Genomic DNA, 20,156 nt, shown 5'->3' on the forward strand with positions numbered 1-20,156 from the left:
AAACTGCAGCAACTCTGTGGTTGGGGTCACCTGTCATTATCAGATTTCAGGGGTAGCAAGGATCCCAATATTATCTCATCCTGAGAGATGGGGCCTTCCCACTGCAACTACTTCATACTGGGTTGAAATCCACTAACTTGGATGAAGACAGACTCTAGGAGTATGAACCAAATGAAATCCTTATCCATTTGCTCTTCTAGTCTGTCCCAAGCTGAGGGAATCATTGAGGTCACATGACACAACTGGTGACAGAAGCTACTGCAGATAGACCAAGCTGTACTATTCATTACGGTGACTAAATAATCCATAGTTGTCTTTAGGGTTTTGATATTGCCCATCAAAACTCTGCAGAATTTGAAGTAGCTTTCTTCCTGCAAATAAACATGGTTGTAAGCTCCTCTGCCGATGAATAGACCAATTTTTAATGGACATAAGGCTTTGTCTTTACAAAGATTTCTAAAATCTGTATTTCTATTCTCTTTAGCAAAACTACGCCATGAAGTTGTTCTCCAGTGAATTATTTCCATGGTTGGACATCTTTATCTGCACTTATTCATCTCAGTTAGGGTCAGTGTACCACACAGTGTGACACCATTAGTCACATGCAAACAAATGAACTAGGTCATTCAGCCCCTCAAACCTGCTCTACCATTCAATAAGATCTGATTATGGTCTCAACTGTACTGCCCTCCCCTCAGTTATCCCTATACTCTTTGACTCCCTTGTCAACCAAGAATCTAAAACATAAGCACGGTATATCAGCTGATGGAGATATCAAATAAGAACAGAAAGTGCTTCAAAAGCTCTGCAGATTTGGTAATATCTGTGGAGAAAGAATAGAGTTAATGTTTTCAGCCGAATTCAATTTCTTCTAACTCAGCCTTTAAAATCAAATGAAGAACTCACCACAAACTGACAGTGTCTACTCTTACGAACTTTAAATTAACAAAAATGAACAGATGATGATTCTCAAAAAGGTGAGAACAAGTGACAGTGCACTTTCAGGAGCATTCTTCCCTTCAGTCTGTGCTTTTTCAAGTTCCAAAGTACGTGGCCGATAATGGTAGATATAAGTCAGTTGTAGATGTGAGACAGCGTGATCCATCATGGGGTTTTCATACTAAATGTCTGATTGCAAGGAGTCATTAAAAAGAGGAAAGAATGGCACTTGCCTAAAACACATGGTTCCCACCTCCAACATTTAACAATGTGAAAGTAGCAATTTATCTAGAAAATGTGCCCAGTACGTCAAATAATGACGATACTAAGTGCCTTCATCGTTATATATGCTAGATCTTTGTAGATATTTTTTAATCAATCAATCTGTTCAGTGATGTTGTGACACACATCTGGAGCTACTAGGACTTGAACTCAGGTCTTCTGTTTTTGGTTGGCCGAATGGAGATCCTCTAAGCAAATTTTTGCACCAATGATGTAGGAAGTGTTATTCGAATGGACAATGTGTTACTGCAAAGGGCTTCTGAAGACAAGTCAATCACCATATTTCAAAGGCAAAGGCAAAAAATGTGTAAGGGAAAAAGAGCACTGGAGCAAGAGCAATTAAAGAGAATGTGATGATGCTGCCCCTTTAACAAGGTTATGTGTCCTTGATTTTTTTTTTCTCAAGAGGGGTCCTAAAAGCAGAGGTGCAGATTTGTCTGAAAATGGTTACTACAAGAATCTCAGGGAGTCCCTCTCCCACTGCAACTCCCAGGTCATTTCCTCTGCCCTGAAGCTCTTCAACTCTATGCTACTTTCTCCCCACCCCCACCCTCCTCTCATTTGTCTCTCCACCTTGCAAGCACTCTGCCTCTATTCCTGATGAAGGGCTTTTGCCCGAAATGTCGATTTTCCTGCTCCTCGGATGCTGCCTGAACTGCTGTGCTTTTCCAGCACCACTCTAATCTAGAATCTGGTTTCCAGCATCTGCAGTCCTTGTTTTCACCGACTTTGAACAATGGTAGGGGAGTTGCCTGTTCTCCCAGTTCAAGTTTTTTTTCTAGTTTGGTATGTTTTAGCAAGCAGACAGAAAACTAGAGATACAGCTACAATGAAAAGAGGTCTTGCCTGAACTTGCTCTTTGAAATCTCACCTGACTGTAAGAATCTGTGTTTGAATTTACTTTTTTCTCAGGGGTGTGTTTAAGTGATGTTGCGGGGATTGGAACAGCTTCGTTAAGTTGCGATATCATGTCAGTTGGGTTATCAAATATGTTGTTATTCTAAATTCTGTTTTCTTCTGTTTGTGTTTCACCCGTAATAGAGTCATAGAGTCAGAGGTATAAAGCATGGAAACAGACCCTACAGTCCAACCCGTCCATGCCGACCAGATATCCCAATCCAATCTAGTCCCACCTGCCAGCACCCGGCCCATATCCCTCCAAACCCTTCCTATTCATATACCCATCCAAATGCCTTTTAAATGTTGCAATTGTACCCGCCTCCACCATTTCCTCTGGCAGCTCATTCCATTCACATACCACCCTCATGTGAAAAAGTTGCCCGTTAGGTCTCTTTTATATCTTTCCCATCTCACCCTAAACCTATGCCCTCTAGTTCTGGACTCCCCGACCCCATGGAAAAAAAACTTTGCCTGTTTACCCTATCTATGCCCCTCATAATTTTGTAAATCTTTATATGGTCACTCCACCTCCTCCATGACCACCCACGCCCTCCACCTCCTCCATGATTTTCGCTTCCCCAGTCCCCAACGCCTTATCTTCATGCTGCTAATCCAGTCCCTGTACACCTCCATCCCCCATCACGAAGGACTCAAAGCCCTCTGCTTCTTCCTTTCCCGCCGTACCAACCAGTACCCTTCCACCGACACCCTCCTTCGACTGACTGAACTGGTCCTCACCCTGAACAACTTCTCTTTCCAAATCCTCCCACTTCCTCCAAACTAAAGGAGTTGCCATGGGCACCCCCATGGGCCCCAGCTATGCCTGTCTCTTCGTAGGATATGTGGGACAGTCCATCTTCCGCAACTACACTGGCACCACCCCCCACCTTTTCCTCCGCTACATCGATGACTGTATCAGCGCTGCCTCGTGCTCCCACGAGGAGGCTGAACAGTTCATCAACTTTACCAACACCTTCCACCCCGACCTCAAATTCACCTGGACCGTCTCAGACTCCTCCCTCCCCTTCCTAGACCTTTCCATTTCTATCTCGGGCGACCAAATCAACACAGAATCTACTATAAACCGACTAACTCCCACAGCTACCTGGACTACACCTCCGCCCACCCTGCCCCCTGTAAAAACGCCATCCCATATTCCCAATTCCTTCGTCTCCGCCGCATCTGCTCCCAGGAGGACCAGTTCCAATACCGTACAGCCTCCTTCTTCAAAGACCGCAAATTCCCCCCAGACGTGATCGACGATGCCCTCCACCACATCTCCTCCACTTCCCGCTCCTCCGCCCTTGAGCCCCGCCCCTCCAACCGCCACCAGGACAGAACCCCACTGGTTCTCACCTACCACCCCACCAACCTCCGTATACAGCGTATCATCCGTCGTCATTTCTGCCACCTCCAAACGGACCCCACCACCAGGGATATATTTCCCTCCCCTCCCCTATCAGCGTTCCGAAAAGACCACTCCCTTCGTGACTCCCTCGTCAGGTCCACACCCCCCACCAACCCAACCTCCACCCCCGGCACCTTCCCCTGCAAACGCAGGAAATGCAAAACTTGCGCCCACACCTCCTCCCTTACTTCTCCCCAAGGCCCCAAGAGATCCTTCCATATCCGCCACAAATTCACCTGCACCTCCACACACATCATCTATTGCATCCGCTGCACCCGATGTGGCCTCCTCTATATTGGGGAGACGGGCCGCCTACTTGCGGAATGCTTCAGGGAACACCTCTGGGACACCCAGACCAACCAACCCAACCACCCCGTGGCTCAACACTTTAATTCCCCCTCCCACTCCACCGAGGACATGCAGGTCCTTGGACTCCTCCATCGCCAGAACATAACAACGTGATGGTTGGAGGAGGAGCGCCTCATCTTCCGCCTGGGAACCCTCCAACCACAAGGGATGAACTCAGATTTCTCCAGTTTCCCCATTTCCCCTCCCCCCACCTTGTCTCAGTTGATTCCCTCGAACTCAGCACCGCCCTCCTAACCTGCAATCCTCTTCCTGACCTCTCCGCCCCCACCCCACTCCGGCCTATCACCCTCACCTTAACCTCCTTCCACCTATTGCATCTCCATCGCCTCTCCCCCAAGTCCCTCCTCCCTACCTTTTATCTTAGCCTGCTGGACACACTTTCCTCATTCCTGATGAAGGGCTTATGCCCGAAACCTCGAATTTCCTGTTCCTTGGATGCTGCCTGACCTGCTGTGTTTTAACCAGCAACACATTTTCAGCTCTGATCTCCAGCATCTGCAGACCTCACTTTTTACTCATGGTCACCCCTCAGCCTCCGACGCTCCAGGGAAAACAGCCCCAGCCTGTTCAGCCTCTCTGCTTAAAGTGGAGTGGCCTGACCAGCTGCATCACTCCTTGAATATTCACTTTACATCTGCCTTTATAAAAAAAAGTTAGCATCTGGGCTACCTTCTTAAAATGTTTTGAGGGGCTCTGACCTAGTCCACAATAAGAAATACATTGTTACAAATGGCCTCTTTCTGCAAAGTTTCTATCATGTTATTTATCATTACTGTAAACTATAAATTCACTTAATTTCATTCTCTGCTTCTTGTAAAAGTAAAAGACTGATGTCCCTATTGTTCAGGAAGACACAGATGCCTTATTGACGCCACCGTGGCTCTCACTTCCAGCCAAATGCGGCGTTAAGAAAATTTGACTTGCATAGTGCGGAAATTAGACCTAAGTAAGCAGCAAAAAAGCAAAAGCGGTAAATTCTGGGTTGATGAAGTGACATGATTTTTGCACTCATTCCAATCTGTTTTCCTGTAGAAATGTAGGGCACATTGACTTGTTTATCACACACTTCAGTCACAAACTATACCAGTTCGTATCTGCTCAGCTTTGTCAGTCGCTTAAGACAAATATTTTGATAATTGTTTCCATTTAAAAGATGACAGAGAAGTTTAATTATGTAACATAAAACTCATGTGATTCGCAAGTAGGCTTTTGAATGTATGCGGTAGTGTTTTGGAAAAGAAGGCATTGCTACGGGCCCTTGCTCCAATATGCATTACTGTATTTGCCTAGTTGCATCTAAGTAGTAATATGGAATATACATTATCCCACTGATTATACTTCGGAAGTTACATTACTATTGCCGATTAGTTTTCGAATATTATAATTAGAAATATGACTACATATCCTGCTATTGCTAACGCTCAGGTTCGATCATCGATGTTGATCAATGTGAAAAGCTGCCTGCAGGAGGCATTATATAAAATGAAAAGGGACATTTAGAGGCAAGCACTACACTTACAGAGGTGCAGTGTGATGAGAGAACGAGTCAGCAGAGGTGTGTGTGTGTGTTATTCCCCCTCTCTCACATTGTCGTCGCTTCCCCTCCTCTTTCCTGTTCTATAAATAACCCATAAGATTAACGCACGGCTGCTGAAACCTTTCCAAGGCTCGTCATGCCAAGTTCCAGCCCCCCAATGCCAAGCTGATACGTCGGACGCTACTGGGAAGGTTGATCTGTTTGGGTGAGTTCGCTGTCACTCTCTCCCTCCTACCGGCCCAGCTGCTGCCGATGTGAGAAGCGGATTGCTAGGGGAGCTAACGCTGTTGACGAGGTAGCAACATCTCGACCCAGGCAAGTTAAAGCAAACCTCTGCGGCCAGTCGAATCGGTCTCATTAGACACCAGGTAAACTGTTTAAAAAGAATAACAATTCTCTTTAAATACACGTTATAAACAGGTGGACTGCGTAACAGCAAAAAAAAATCAAATGAATTAAGTTCATTTTGTTAGAATATTGCTGCAGATAATCTGGGTTAACCCTTTCATGTAATTTGCCCTGCAGTATAAGTCCTTTTTTTTTGCCAATTTCTTGTTAACAAATAGACTATAGGACCATGATATATTCCGGGGATAAGTATTAGATTTTAACTTGCATCTTCTTTGTTACTGTTGAGAAAGCTTGGCTCTGTTAACTCGTTTTTTTTTCTGATAACATTTTTGCTTGATTAAAGATGTGGCTATTCTGTGAAAGTTTTATTCCAGCCACAAATTGAGTTTTAGAAATGTAAAAATGTTGTATTACTCGTTTCCCGGACTGATGTACTTTTTCAATAAGTGAAACAAATATGCCTGTTACCCTAATAGCAAGTCTCAAATAATAGTTTGTAACCATCAAAGTTACTGAATTTGGGTTAGGCATGAAGACAAAAAATGTTTGACTCAGATATTTACTGAATATTAACAGGGAACTTGAGACAGTAGATGCTGAAAGAATTATTGTTGTGAAGTATAGAACGGGGGAACACAATTTGAAAATAAATAGTCATTCAAGATGAAAATTTGGATTTTTTTTCTCTCATGGGTCTGTGAAACCTCCTTCCTGAGAGAGTAGTGGAGGAAGGGCCTTTGAATATTTGTACGGCAGAGATAGAATCTTGATTGCAAGGGAAGTTAAAAAGGCACAGGGGCTAGGCAGAAAGTAGAGTTGAGGCCATAATCAGATCAGCCAGGTCCTTATGAAAACCTTTAAAAGACTCAAGGGGTCGAATGGCTTATTCTTGCTCTTAATTTGCATGCTCAGATGGACATGCCTTTAATGCATTAACGGTTCCTATATGGGCAGAAATTTGCTTGTGAAAGATGAATAGCAAAATTAATTGGAAATTTTACTTTGGATATGTATCAGCGGATCATTTTAACTATTTTAGCCAGAAAATATTTTCACTTTACATGTTGTGCAGGTTCATAGTTCCTTGAAAGTACAGTCGCAGGTAGATAGGACAGTGAAGAAGGTTTTTGCTATGCTTACCTTTATCGATCAAAGCATTGAGTATAGGAGCTGGGAGGTCAATGTTGCAGCGGTATAGGACATTGGTTAGGCCATTTTTTTTAATACTGCATGCAATTCTGGTCTCGTTGCTATTGGAAGGATGTTGTGAAACTTGAAAGGGTTCAGAAATAATTTACAAGGATGTTGCCAGGGTTGGAGGGTTTGAGCTATAGGGAGACGCTGAAAAAACTGGGGCTATTTTCCCTGGAGTGGAGCTGAGGAGTGACCCTATAGAGGTTTATAAAATCATGAGGGCCAGGGGTAAGGTAAATAGACAAGGTCTTTTCTCCTGAGGTGAGGGAGCCCAAAACTAGAGGATAAAGGTTTTAAGGTGACAGGGGAAAGATTTAAAAGGGAGCTATGGGGCAACTTTTTCATGTAAAGAGTGATGAGTGTGTGGAATGAGCTGCCAGAGGAAGTGGTAGAGGCTGGTACAATTACAGCATTTAAAAGACATCTGGATGGGTATATGAATAAGGAGGGTTTAGAGGGATATGGACCAGATGCTGGCAAATGGGTGTAGATTTATTTAGGGTATCTGGTCGGCATGGACGAGTTGGACCAAAAAGTCTTTCTATGCTGTACAGCTCTGACTATGTATAGTTAATGGACCATATCTATCCAGAGCGAAGACTCCCTTTTATGTTATCCCACTTTAGTTACATTTTACAGGCTTAGTTTTTAATTTTCCTATGTAATTCTTTAGAAGTGAGAGCTGCTTACAGCACTGTGAAGGTAACCAGACATCTAGGGCTTTGATGAAATACTGGGTGAACACAGTCTGTCTTTTAATCAATGTGATAAATGGATTGAGAAATACACACAGGAAGATCAGAGAAGGAAGGTACATTAGATAATAAGCTCAACAGTAATAATTTATTTATACAGTTCCTTTTTAATATAATAAAATACTCTGACACTTGAGGTAGAATAGTAGCAAAGGAGGAAAGCAAGTGAAGGAAATGCATCACTTTGGATTCTGCTACAACCCAGAGCATCAAAGATCTGTGTGTTGATTATCTACACGTTCAGTGACATGAAGAGCCATGTAGAAATTTCATGAGCCTGAGTAGAAATCATCCTTTAATCAACAAGTAGCTGATAAACATTTACTAGGCACTTAACAGGAGCATTATTAGACAAAATAGAATATCAAACTACATTAAAGGAACTTAATGCCCTCCCATGATGGTTTTGCAAAGTGGAGCTTTTAAACAGGTGAGATAGATGATGGGAGAGCACTTGCCCACTTTTTTGCCACTGTCCCATTTAAAGTCCCCATGGCAGCAAGGCACATCAATAGTCCTGTACCATTGCCCATTAAGGCCTTTAGATAATTGGATGATTAGATTAGATTTCCTACAGTAGGGAAACAGGCCCTTCAGCCCATCAAGTGCACGCCAACCCTTTCTGAAGAGTAGCCCAACCAGACCCATTTCACTACCTTATATTTAGCCCTGATTAATGCACTGAACATTATTGGCAATTTAGCATGGCCAATTCACCTGACCATATGGGTACTTAATGCCCACTTAAGTGGCCATCTCTGGTGTGTAAAGGCTTCAGAACCCTGGAGCACCCTTGCAATGATGTTCTTGGAGCTGTGCATCACTGAGTATAAGTAAGACAGTGTAAATGGAGTTAGAACATACAAGAATAAAAGAAAATTGAAAGCACATGCACATGATCACAAAGAAATAGATTAATCTATAGAGTCATAGAGATGTACAGCATGGAAACAGGCCTTTCGGTTCAACCCGTCCTTGCCGACCAGATATCCCAACCCAATCTAGTCCCACCAGCCAGCACCCGGCCCATATCTCCCAAACCTTTCCTACTCATATACCCACCCAAATGCCTCTTAAATGTTGCAATTGTACCAGCCTCCACCATTCCCTCTTGTAACAATGTAACTGTAAGATCAGAGCCTGTAATATCTTAGATTATCATGTATAGCAGTATCCATTATTAATATATAGTCGTACAACTTTTGCAGTCTCAACATGAAGATAGTCCTTGACTTTGCCTTCTCCTTAACCAGTCTATAAAGAAAGCAAACTCAATATGGCATCAAATCATATGTTAAAGGGTGTCTATTGCAGAAGCCTACAAAACAAACTCTGTCAGGTTTTCCTGCAGACACCCGTAGAGGTATCTCAATCTATCATTTACACTTTATCCTCTTCCCCCTCCCTATCTTCTTCATGAAAACCAATGTTTTCCTAATTACCATCAATTGTGAAGAAGGATCACTGAATCCAAAACATTAATTCTGATTTCTCTCCATAGATGCTGTCAGAGCTGCTGAGTTTTACCAGTAATTATGTTTTTGTTGCTGATGTTCAGCATCCATAGTTTTATCTTTTTGCGTGAGAGTAAGGTGGGGGTCCCTTATCCAAAGGCTCTCTACCTGATCAAAGGATCCCACATCAGGAAGGGGGAGATAGCTGCTGAGAGCCACTTGCTGCTGATCCCATCTCCATCTTATGTTCACTCACCTGAGCTTGGCTGATCCTAGGCCTCAAATGGGTGTCCTATCTTCAGCAGTGACTGTCTCTCCAGCACCTCTCAGCAGGTGGGACCTCAGCATCACCTGTCCAGATATTTGATAGAATCCCTGGAGGAAGTGTGTCACTGGCTAGTTAAGTGCCTGATTGATACTCTTGCCACCTCTTCAGAAGGTAGGGGAGACCTCTATTGCCTCCATTAATTACTGCCCTAGAGGAAAAGAGGTTACTGGTTTGAGGATTGTGTTAAAGGAAGAAAGTGAGGTGCAGAGGTGTAAGATATTCTAGAGTTTGGAATTTGGGCTAAAAGTCCGGAATTTGGGCTAAAAGTCCAGAATTTGGTGTCAAATCAAACATTAAAAGTTGGGAACAGGATAGAGGAAAAGTTAAGAAACAAAATTAAATAGATAAAATTTGTCATTTTAAAATTGAGTTGTAAGTTAATAATAGCAAATCCAGTGAAATATCAGTGATATTGACAAAAAACATGTTGTTTCTCCAATATAATTTTAGAAAGCTTTCAATATTAAAGCAAAGGCTTGCATATCACTTATATTGCTGTGAAATATCAGTGATACTTCACGGCAATATCAGTGAAATGCAACCCTTTTGTTTTAATATTGAAAACTTTCTAAAATTATATTGGAGAAACAACATTTTTATTGTCAAGACACTTCAGTACATTTAGTAACCTGATAATGTGCCTCTTGGCAAGCATGCAATAGCTTTGAGGTGAACATTTTAGTGCCTTACTCAATATCTAGACATCTTAAATGCTTTGCACTCAACAAAATACTTTAAGTGCAGTCATAGTAGTTAACTAAGAAACTCATCAGCCGATTTCTGCACAATAACGGCCTCCCAATGAAATGAATGGCCAACAATACTAGTTTTCCATCAATTTAAGTAAAAAGAATATTGACCAGGACATCAGATAGACACCTCTTCTGACAAGAATCACTGGGGAATTTATATGTAATGTAGAGGACCGATGGTCATGGGTTTAACATCTTCAAAAGCTGGCCCCTTTTGATAATGAAATACTTGTTTGACAAAATATTCATGTGGAAATTACCTCTGGGCTGAGGCTTGAATTCTCAACTTTCCGACTCGCCATTGCAGGACATTGTGATTTACGGGTTATAGTCTGGGAGTAGACATGCACAGCCTGATACTTCCAAGATGAAGAAAATGCAAATATATCCCATTCACATGAGCATTCCCAGATCAAATTTAATTAAAATCCATGACTCCTTTCAACAGATCAGATTTGTGCTGGAATTATATATAAACATGGAGATGCCCAATGTTCTTTTATTTAAATGCTTTCAGGAATATAACCTGATATTACCTGAAGTACTGTATTTCACAGTGAGTCTGAAAGTAGCTTGCTGTCATGTACATAGAAATTTTCAAAAGCAAGTAATGGATGTAAAATGTCATCTATAGAGAAAACCACCCTAATTCATTGTATTTTAAGAACATTATTTTTATTTTCTGTTGAATTATCACATCACCACAAATACTGCTTCTGCTATGAATTTTAATTTCTATAAGCATATACAGTTTTGTGCTGACTGATTTGACATAATTGATTTTCTAAAAAGCATGTCATAAATAATCTGTGAAAACAAAGAGCTAAATCCCATTTGTGTGAAAGAATTCTGCAGAAGGAATTGAACTTTTGCAAGAATATATTTGACAGTACAGACAGTTTGTGACACTTTACTCATTTATTATTCTGTGTCTGTGATGGTAACATCATGTTAGTAAAGATTGAAAACAGAGTTTCTGTTGTCAGGATTTCTTCACTGGAACCAGATGGATTCTTGATCTTGCACTATATAACTGCTGCTCCCTTGTGTTCAGATTTAGAAATTACTATCCTACATGAAACTTCTAAGTATGCTATGCTGCTTTATTGTTACTTAGAACAAATATTTGAAATTAATGGATGAATGCTATACTCATCAAGATGAGCAATGTTCATGCGAGGGATACTTTTTCATTTTGAACTTCCAAAATGAATTAATGCAGGGCAACTGTATAACCACAGCTGTGTTTAGAGGACATTTCCTCTATGCAGTAAAAACGTCTCTATTCAGATAGCAGTCCCTAAAAAGTTCATTTCCAGGACAGACAGTCTTGCGATGTCTTGAATGTATGAAATGATTCCAATAACTTTCTTGTACCTTTTAGCATTTTTGCAACTATTAGCACAAGATGAAAGAACAAGTGATATTGTATTCTAGAAATTACATGATTTCAAACTGAGAGGAGTATTAGGCAGTGCATGTTGCACAAACCTAATGGAAATGTTGATAACACTGTGGCTACTTTTGTTGGCTGTTTTATTTACTGGTAAGCTGTTGGTGTGATAACACTATAAAGGCAACTCTGCACACTGATGAACAACATGATTGGTTGATCTGGATGGCAGTAGGGATCACAGAGAGCTTGGGAGTACAGAGGGGCAGAAAAGTAATTGAAAGGAATGATGGTCCTCAAATGTTGATAATCACTAAAGAATGGGGAGCCACAGTGGGGAAAGATTGAACAGCAAGATGACAACCTCCAGCAATCTCTTTAACGTCCATTAATTTGGCAGCCCAACAGTTAAAGGAATTAATGTCGTTATATCTTGTTAAGAAGGTTGCAATTTCTTTTGAGATTTTTTGTTTTTTTAAAAAAAAGGCCATAATATGTATTTCAGGGGCCTGAAAGAGTTGCCAATGGATGGTTCTGCATGCCACTGATAATGTTGTTCTCTTGTATGGACATTTTCCACCTAATGAAGCTGTACATGCAACCAATATTTAAACCTGGTAACTGGACATTTCTCCAGCTGCAATGTTTGCTTCCAATTATATAGTGTCATTCAAATATAGTGAGATATTCCAAACGTTTTATGAAACAAGACCCAACACCAAACCAGACAAAGGAATGCAAAGACCAAAGATGAAGATTTAAAACCGTTTCATATACAATATGAACACACAAATTAGCAGCCAGAGTAGACCATTCAGTTTCTTCAACCTGCTCTGCCATTTTATAACATCTTTGCAAGTCTGATGTAACTTCCAATCCACATTTATGCTTACATCTGATCATATTATTAAGCAAGGGGATGAAGACTATCTACCTCTGCACTGAATATATTCAAAGATTGTGTTTCCACCACCTTTTCACGAAGACTTCTGAATTCTCCCAATTGGGCAAAATTATTTTGCTTAGACAATCTGTTTTAAAATGGGTAACCCTGATTTTTAAGTAGTGATTCCTCAGTCTGGATTCTCCCAACAGAGAAACATCCTTTGCATATCCACCCTATCAAGATCCCTCTGGGTTTTGTATTGCTCAATCAAATCACCTCTTCTAAGTCTTAGTTTCCAGCAGTTACAAGTCTAACTGGTCCAACCTTGCTCATAAGACTACTCTCTCAATTCAGGTATTAGTCTAGTAAACCATCTCTGAACTACCTCCAACACATTTGTATTCTTCCTTTTATATAAGGTGATCTGTGCAATCACTCTCTAGGTGTGGTCTTACCAGAGCTATGTGCAGCTGAAGTATAACCTCCCCTGTTTTTGTATTTGATTCTTCTCATCAGAAAGGATAACATTCCATTAACTTTTCTAATTACTTGCTGTACCTGCATACTAGTCTCTTAAGATTTAGAGCCTAGGACACCCAGATATCTTTGCATTTCAGTTCTGCAATTCCTTATCATTTAGATCGTATACTTTTAAAAAATTCTTCATGCAAAAAGGGACAATTTCACATTTTCTTACATTATACTCTACTTGCCATTTTTTGCCTACTCATAATCTATCAATACCTTTTTTAAATGCCTTCTTGTATTCTCTTCACAACTTACATTCCTACACACGCCTGTTTCATGAGCAAATTTAGCAATCACACCTCCCATCCTTTCATTGACCTCCTTTCTAAAATGTCTTAAGTCATTGAGGATTCATCGCTGATCACTATTTATTACATCCTGCAACTCTGAAAAAGATCTATTTATGCTTATTTACTCCACTTTCGTGAGCCAGCTAGTTCTTTATTCATGCCAACATGCTACTCTGGTGAGTTAGCTCAGTTGGCTGGATGGCTGATTATGATGCAGAGTGATACCAACAACATGGATCAATTCCTATAGTTGTTGAGGTTACCATGAAGGTTGTACTCTCTCAGAATCTTCCCTTGACTGAGGCCTGGTGATCTTTAGGTTAAACCTGCACCAGTCCTCTCTCTCTCTCTTTCTCTCTCTCTCTCTCTCTCTCTCTCTCTCTCTCTCTCTCGACAGCAGGCCAATGGTGAATTTGCCTTTTAATACCCTCTACTTCTTTTATTCCCTGCAAAAATGTAGAGCCTTATTAAATGGCTTCTGGAAATTTAAATACAATATATTCACCAGTTCCTTTATCAACAGCACAAGTTACTTTATGGAATCCCTGCAGTACAGGAACAGGCCATTTGGCTCATTGAGTCCAAACTTCCCCTCCAAAGAGCATTGCACTCAGACCACCCACACTAACTACACCCCCTCCAACCCCAACCTGCCCTGTACCTGTAACCCTGCATTTTCAAGGGCTAATCTACCTCGTCTGCACATCCCTGGACACTATGGGCAATTTAACATGGCTAGTCCACTTAAGCTGCACATCTTTGGAATACTTCAAACAACGAACTGATCAAACGATGATTTTGTTTTCCCAAAGTCAGCTTGACTGCCTGATTACCTTGAGCTTATCCAAGTGCCCTGTTACAATTGCTTTAGTTATAGCTTCTAACATATTTTCTATGTTAACTTGATGTTAAGCTAACTCGCCTGTAGCTTTCTGCTATCTCTCTCCCTTTCTTTGTAAATAAAGGAGTTACATTCATTAGCTTTCAATCTAATAGGATTATCCCTCAGACAAGGGTTTTTAGGAAAATATAAACTAATACAACTGTCTCATTAACCACTTTTTTTAAAGACCTTAGAATAAAATGAAGCAGGACCTTTAGCACTTGTCAGCAATTTACTTAGTACCACTTCACTGGTGACGGTAACTTTGCTGTCTAATCCTGATTTATTATTGCTTCTGCAATGTTACTTGTATCTTCTGTAGTGAACACCATTGCAAAATTGTTACTCCAATTAATTTGCTATATCCTTATTTCCATCATTAATTCTTCACTCTCTCTCCATAGGATCACATTCACTTTGTTAACTTTTTTTTTCTTCTTGTTTAAACATTTTATAGAAGATCTCGCACACTGCTGATATATTACTGATTAACTTTCTTGTGTACTCTTTTTCCACTATATTATTTTTTTAAGTCATTCTTTGCAGCTTTTAAAATTATCTTCAATACGACTGCTGATCTTGTGAGGATCGGTGCTTGTTTCGGTATAATTTTCAAATACAATATTGCATCACCTTCATACTTTCCAATGAATCAAACCAGCCGAGGTAAACATTAGAGACAAAAGTCTGCAGATGCTGGAATCCAAAGTAGACCAGCAGGAGGCTGGAAGAACACAGTAAACCAAGCAGCATCAGGAGATAGGGAAGTCAACATATCAAGTAGAACCCTTCAGGAATGGAGGTGGGGGTAGGGGGAGCTGCAGATAAAGGGGGAAGGAGAGTTTTGGGTGGGGAAAGGGGCAGAGTGGTGAGGGAGTGGTGAGGTAGTGATAGGTGACCTAGCTGGTTGATGGGAGGAATGAATCTGATTGTTAGATGGAATGGAAGGGAGGAGGTGGGGCTGAAAAGGGAGTCTTGGGATGAGTGGGGAGATTATTTGAACTTGGACAACTCAATTTTGAATCCTTCTGGCTATAGGCTGGCCAGGCGGAAGATAAGGTGTTGTTCCTACAATTTGTAGTCTGATTCACTGTGGCAAAGGAGGAGAGGGAGTGGGAAGGGGAATTGAAATGGATGGTGACCAGGCAGTCAGGCTGGCCCTTATGGGTGCAGCTAAGATGCTCAGTGAAATGTTCCCTAATTTTACGATTGATGAAAGGAATGGTCCTTGTGGAAGGTGGGGAGGGGATGATGTTCTGGGTGGTGGGATCCAACTGGAGTTGGCAGAAGTGTTAGAGATGATACATTGGATGCAGAGACTAGTGGGGTGGAAAGTGAAGACAAGGGGGACCCTGTCTTATGTTTGGGGTGATTGGAGGGGGAAAGAGTGCAGTGTGGTTAGCCAAGTCAGCTAGAGAGTTTGTTATATAGTCTGAAGTCTTTAAAGTTTGAACTGATGTATCTGTTATCTCGTGAATCACGATATTGTGTAGATCTGTGCATGCTGGTAGAACTTGTGTTCTTCCTCCAACAGTACTTTAATGTATCTTCTGAGTTTCTTGAGAAATGTGATTTTTGGAAAAATTTGATGGGTGCAGAGTCAATGACCAGTTCCAAAACCTTTTCAGCAAAATCACATTCCTTACCTTTTGGATCAAAGTTTTGGCAATAATTTGATCAATATTTTCACCTGGCTGGTGGCATTATCCATGAGCTTAAGTTTATGAATCCTGGAGTTGGCTTGGACCTCAAGCTGATCTTTAAAATTGGACATACTTTTCAGTATCTTTGTGATCTTTGCTGGAAATACAGTATAGAAGGATTGGATTCTTCTCCGTTCTTAATTTTCCAAATCAACAAGTTTAACTATCTGTCTTTCTTTTTCAGCTGTTGATCTATGCAGTTTAAAACAGATTTTTTTCAGTTACATAAAGAATGTCACTGAAGTGCCACTCCCTTCCCAGTTGTTTACTTGTTCATCCTTTCCTGTTGTTTTTCTAAAGAAGTAGCTGAGTAGTGGGAATATGTGACAATTAAGGAAAAAAATGTATTGCAGAGTTGTCACACATTTCTCTGTGTCACATTGTTTCAGAAGAAAGTAAAATGTCAGAGTTGACCATTAACTGCAGCTAATGCCTTAATGATATGGAGAATTTTGTGTTTTTTTAAAAACTGGTGTTTTAGCTATACTTCGTTCCACGGTTACTTTGACAAATTACAACTACCCAGAGTCTCATGTTAATTCAAAGTTTTGTAATTTGACATACAGTAGACTCCTCTTTTACTTCCTTCAAATTGTACTCACAACTATATCTCTTTACCATGATTCAGTACACAGTCTGACCTTCAGTCTTGGATGTTTATAGTATGAATTACAGCTTTGAACTCTGGGTGACTATGTCTAGAAAGGACAATTACCACCAATTTTCAGCCTTCGCTACTAAGTACGTGCAATGAGCCATCAGTGCCCACTTGCGACCATCGTGATATGATGTATTCTATCTGTTAGCCCACAGAGACTCCGGATCTTATTCAAGCAGATATCTGGAAGTTTAATAACCACTACCTACGTATACTAATAAGACAGCTCAGATTGTAGTCTGGATCTGTAATCGAAGATTATGACGTGACACTCTACTATAAAAGGTCTTACACTGTGTTCAGTCAGCAGTTTTCAGGCAGGTAGTTAAGAAAACATACAATGAGTCGGTCAACTATGAGTATATTTCACCATAAACAAGCATTAGTCATCCAGCTGCCTTTAAAAGTATAGCGCCTTTCTGAGATCTGTGCAATAGTTTCAACATTTTTATATATAAAAAAAAAGTGCTGGATTGTGGAGAGAGAAAAACTGCTGATAGATGGAATCTCTTGGCCCCATCTAACTGGCAGGTTTGGTGGTATTGGTCATTTCAGTATTTGAATGACAGATGACCGATTTGCCAGCTGCAAGGCTCTGTCCGATGCTCCAGAAGACCTCCGAGACCCTTGTCCCTCCCCAAGGTGCTACCCAGTATTTCAGGTCAATGCCCCGATGCTGAAAGGTCATTGACCTGAGATGTTGGGGAAAAGTCTAATGGGGTCCCGGCTGGCAGGTTTGTAAATCAGGTGCAAGAGGGTCCGCAAAATTCTGGGTAGCCTTACCGATGCCTGCCTACATGACCATTCAGAAGTTTCACAGGATGTAGGGGGAGGGGTGAGGCCTATTGTGACAAACCCACCCTCCTCCTAATTGATGGCTTTAAGTGGCCAATTAATTTTGTGACTGACCAGAAAGAGATCAGAAAGTGGGCGGTATGGCTGCCTTGGGTTTTGAGCAGGAAGGGTATGCCCTTCCATCACTACCTTCCTTAGTGCATCCAAGATGTCCACTCTTGACTCTGCAATGAATTAACTTGGCCTGTGTTCCCAGATCTTGAGATCGATGTACTTCCTATGAACCCAACAGTAACATAATTCCCTGTGACATTGTTGGAACTATAGAGCTGTTGCTGTCTGAGACAGGACTTATTCCTAATCATGAGATGCAAGTTCCACCTCCAGCAAATTTATGTTTAAATGGCTGTGGACCTACCACTGTCAATGGGAATGTGTTACTTGCATCTGAAGCCTCCTGGCAATTGACCATTTTGTTGTCCAAATGCTGCCAGGCCTTGCTGAATATTTCCAGCATTTTCCATTTCAGTTTCAATTCCCAGTCTCTACATTGTTGTGTTTTTTACTAGATCTTTTACATCATTGCAATACTGAAGGTCTTGATCAAGTTGCTCATTAACTTTCTTAACTGTAACAAAGGTAAAAGGCCTTGCCTCCGTAGCCTGGGAACAATAACCCCTCATCCCTGATTTCTGGGAATCACATTTTCTTTGCTTATTATTTGACTTTTACCCCATATTCAGGTGGTCCTTGCACATGAATGCAACTTCTGGTCTAGTGCAAATTCTCCTCACTTAGTGTTGCAGACACAAACTTTGAGCATTCTACTTGTTATTATTTGACCTGCCACTTTGAATAAGAAGAATTTCACTGAAATTCCCTGTCACTTATCACAAATTGAACCGTGAATTGTTGCAAAAAAGGAAGTTCTGAACAGGGAAGGAAGTAACTGAGTGAGAAATAAAAAATCAGTTTTCCCAACTTTTCTTTTAAAGTGCATAAGATCTCCCTGAATCACCTGGGGCATTTTTTTTTCTATTTTTAAAGGCGGTCATGCAGTATTGCAGTGTTGTCAGCTCATCAAGTAAAGAGAACTGATAACAGGAAAGTCTTAAGTGATTAGATACACAGTTCATTTGTTGGGAAAGACAGCAATCCACTCAGTACTTACATAAAACAGCACAATGAGATCTGTTTACCAACTCTGCTGCTCTAATTGCACAGGAACCAAAATAAGCTGCATTTGTTTACTGAAAGTCATTGACAATTTGCTCTTCAAAATCAATAATAGGCGCAGGTGTGTCCGAACAGCCAAAAGGCATCCAGAATTTCTAGATTTCTATTTCCATCTGTGTGGAACAAGTATGACATCTGCCTTAAAACCTTTATCTTGTTTCACTTCTATGTCTTGTATGACTGAATTCATTAACTGCGACTTTTGTCAAATGGTTTACTTTTGCTCCAGCCCTTTTTAAAGTACAATCAATTCTCTCTACATTTGTCTTTCTTTCAGTTAAGCCAAGAGTGAGCATAACACAACAGAATAATATTTTCCTCTCCATATGCATCACTCTCTATTTGACACTCCAGATCCTCTTATCCTGTCCTGACGTTATGGATGGTTATGCTACTTGGAGCTGTGGTTCTGATCTTAGTTTACTCTCCTGTACACTGCTCTCAACTATTCATTTATTAATGTGTTTGACTTCCTTAAAGTCCTTTTTAATTGTTAATGTAAAACCTTACTACTATAAAGTATTGTAATGTTTTCACATCTATTTGGGTTAAATGATACTGAAGATTTTACATCTTTGTGGACAATGTATTCCATTCTGAAGTAGGGTCTCTGGACCTTAAATGTTAACTCTGATTTCTGTTCACAGATACTGTCAGACCAGCTGAGCTTTTCTAGCAACTTCTGTTTTTTAGATCTCTTGCTTTCATTGGGCTGCAAAATCCCCACTGTAGTTTAATAACTGCTGAATGATGTTTCTGTACAGACCCCTCTGTGTTATTATATTTCCTTTTGTGTCTAGTTCATTTGCCAACCTCTCAATTGAATTTCTTGGTTTCAGATTCTTTGCTTAATCTGTACTCAGCAGTATGCTAACCTCTTTGGCAAATTCTCTTTTAATTTGCATGACTTTCTGTTTGGCATGTGCTTATGGCAGATATTGTAATGTAAACTCGGAGTACTTTAGATTAGATTAGATTACTTAGTGTGGAAACAGGCCCTTTGGCCCAACAAGTCCACACTGACCCACCGAAGTGCAACCCACCCATACCCCTACATTTGCTCCTTACCTGACACTACAGGCAATTTAGATGGCCAATTCACCTGACCTGCAGGTCTTTTGACTGTTGGAGGAAACCGGAGCACCCGGAGGAAACCCACGGGGAGAACGTGTAAACTCCACACAGTCAGTCACCTGAGGTGGGAACTGAACCCGGGTCTCTGGCGCTGTGAGGCAGCAGTGCTAACCACTGTGCCACCGTGCCGCCCACCTGGTACTTCTGGGAACTCTGGTGGCTTGGTGGTTGGTGAAGTTTATTTCCACCAATCTTCCTTTCTATCTGGATCTCGGGGCTGGTCTCATCCTCAATGGTAGAGGATAAACCACTCGAGTCGTAACAAGAAGAAATGCTCCCCTTGCAAAATATGGTGTATTTTATAAAGGCACAAATAATAATAAAAATTGAAATATATTTACATCAATATCAAGAGCCAGATAATGTACATCTGTTTCCATG

At 40.9% G+C, this 20,156-nt stretch overlaps 1 protein-coding gene across 2 annotated transcripts in view; it reads left to right on the forward strand.

Moving 5' to 3' along the window:
- The first annotated feature begins 5,729 nt into the window (after window positions 1-5,729).
- Window positions 5,730-20,156, forward strand: part of fmn1 (formin 1) — a 376,573-nt gene continuing 362,146 nt past the window's right edge. For both annotated transcript variants that reach the window (XM_060828913.1, XM_060828914.1), the window contains exon 1: window positions 5,730-5,803. The gene's annotated coding sequence lies outside the window, so the exon portion shown is untranslated. The remainder of the gene's footprint in view (window positions 5,804-20,156) is intronic.

This window comes from Hemiscyllium ocellatum, chromosome 8 (genome assembly GCF_020745735.1).
Source record: "Hemiscyllium ocellatum isolate sHemOce1 chromosome 8, sHemOce1.pat.X.cur, whole genome shotgun sequence".
Lineage (NCBI taxonomy): Eukaryota > Metazoa > Chordata > Chondrichthyes > Orectolobiformes > Hemiscylliidae > Hemiscyllium > Hemiscyllium ocellatum.